Here is a 2,295-nt window from a genome sequence, read left to right as displayed (position 1 = left end):
ATTTTTCAAAATTTCCCTCATCTCAAGATTAAAATGAAGAATATATCTACATATAATGGAAAGGCTCTTTCTATGGCTCTGGAATGAACTCTGGGTTCCTTAGACATGCATGTAACATGCATGCAACAAAAATACATCGTCTCCAATACCGTATTTTCGGGTTAACAAATTTTCTACTGTTTTCACAAGCAATTTGAATAATTCCAGAGAGTCAGTAACAGTGCTAGTTTTTCATCTTCTACCAATTTTTAGTGTCAAACACTAATTATGTGCGTTCTTGCACCCGTTGAAACTAATTTGGGTATATACCAGAACATATATCAGTCTTGACAGCATGGTTTAACAGCCAGCATGCTAATGTACCAAACCTTTACGTACTGAAGGCTATACTGAAACATGAAGAAGAAAAAAATAAATTAAAAATAGTGTTCCACAGTTTTCCATTTAGAACTGGTGAAAAACTATTGACACATGAGCAAGTATTCACAGCGTGTTACTACAATGTCTTACTCTTGCTCCATGAAATCAGCAGGAAGATTGAAACCTGTAAGTATTAATGCTTTGCCCATCATAGTTATTGCACTATTGAGAGTTGCTCACCTGCAGATTCTCCGTCATCCCAGAACAAGTCCCCAGAAGCTGCATTGTTGTCATCCAGCGCAACTATAAGTCCCATTGGATTCTTGCGGCTGCGGAAAGACGGACTCTCTGTCTTACACGTATAACAAATATCTAAGCAGTCTTAATACATCCTTCATGTTCAACTTCAGAACATGACACTCAGTGCGGTTGCAATGCTTTGAGAATTGCCTTCGATATCAGTCCTTGGTTGCCTTTCCTTTTCATGTAAACAGATTAAAATACATGGCAAGTTTACAAATTGCCATGCAAATAAACCTGTAATTAATCACTGAACTTGTAATATAAGGAGTAGCGGAAGTCTGGTGTGGCTCACAGTTGCTCCCATATTTCAAGGTGAAATCTCTAAATGCAATGGGCTGCTGCTGATTTGAAAGTCCTCAGCCCAGCCTTGGGGAAAAAAACATAAAAAAGAAAAAATTCCTAACTAACGGTAAAAGCATCTGGTTTTGAAACATACCTTGCAACGGTTGTGTTAGCCGGCTGCTGAGTAGGGTAAATAAAGCCTCCTCTCAAGTGAAGTCCCAGTTTGTCCGCTGGCAGGTGCATACTGGTCCATTGTTTTCTCACTGACATTTTTGCCCCCTTATTGACAGGGATGTAAAAGAGAACAGGTACTTGTGTTACTCGCTGCTGTGAAAGTTTTCTTAAGTCCTGCGTTTCAACTTAATGTTTCCTTTTAGAAAAGGCTTAAGTTATGCAAATAGCGACGTGCAATGGGCACATAAAGGTAAAACAACTGCACATCAATATGATCTAATGTCATAAATCAGCATCGCTCACTGTTTAGCTTTGGGTCAGTCAATGCAGAGAGCAAGCCCTGTCGGGAGTCTGATGTGAATATGGGAATCTGACGGGAACAAAGTCCTTTTACACCCATCCAAAGGACCATCACAGCGGAGGGGAAACTCATTTGCAGACGTGAGGTTAGTACCCAATAATTGCAGACTCGCGTGTATTATGACTAGGATTATTCTACTTTACTCTATTTCCCACACGGTCTTTGCTCAGCCTCTCTTCCCAGCTCCTGTGCTACATTCCACACCTCTGTGCCTTTTTCCTGAGGTGCTGATTCATGCACTTAACCCACCACCCTTCATCCCTTGTCTCACCGTTTTCTTTCCTGGGGCCTTTACTTTAGCTCTCTGTCACCTAGGCAGGACTGACAATCTTAGTTCATCACATAGCCATTTAGAAAATCTCCCATAATTTCCTCTGCATTTACCTACTGTGTCATACTCGTACCACACTGCATCCGGAATATATGCTTGAATTGCATCCACTCCCTGAAAGGTGAACAAAGAGACGACTTTCATACCTCAAGGCAACTTAATCGAAGAAACTACATTTTCCACTAAAACTAAAGTTCCCCTTGAGAAAACCATTGATACTTCTTTTCCAACCTTAATGATTCTATGATGCTATGATTCTTCTCTTGGCTGTTTTCTTTAGTGGTTTTTATGATCATGTCCAGAAAGGAGGACAGCAATCTAAGAACAATTTCTGCAGAGCTACTGGGAGTCAACAGAATCACGGCTCTACAAGGCAGCAGCTCACTGTATGCAACCCAAAGTCACAATGCGCCAAAGCCAGTGGCTCAGATTGTATCCACATGCGTCTCTCCATCTTCTTTACTTTCACATTTTTCTGGGCTGG

The 2,295-nt window shown here is 40.9% G+C and overlaps 1 long non-coding RNA gene across 1 annotated transcript; it reads right to left on the bottom strand.

The window, feature by feature from the left end:
* Positions 1-604: 604 nt before the first annotated feature.
* On the bottom strand, positions 605-1,926 carry LOC142059542 (uncharacterized). The gene is made up of 3 exons (XR_012661402.1): positions 1,869-1,926; positions 1,100-1,224; positions 605-689 (listed from the first exon to the last, which is right to left on the bottom strand). It is a non-coding gene; the product is annotated as an uncharacterized LOC142059542 (long non-coding RNA).
* Between the last annotated feature and the right edge of the window lie 369 nt (positions 1,927-2,295).

This window comes from Phalacrocorax aristotelis, chromosome 7 (genome assembly GCF_949628215.1).
Source record: "Phalacrocorax aristotelis chromosome 7, bGulAri2.1, whole genome shotgun sequence".
Taxonomy (NCBI): domain Eukaryota; kingdom Metazoa; phylum Chordata; class Aves; order Suliformes; family Phalacrocoracidae; genus Phalacrocorax; species Phalacrocorax aristotelis.
This window is presented reverse-complemented; position numbering and strand designations above follow the sequence as displayed.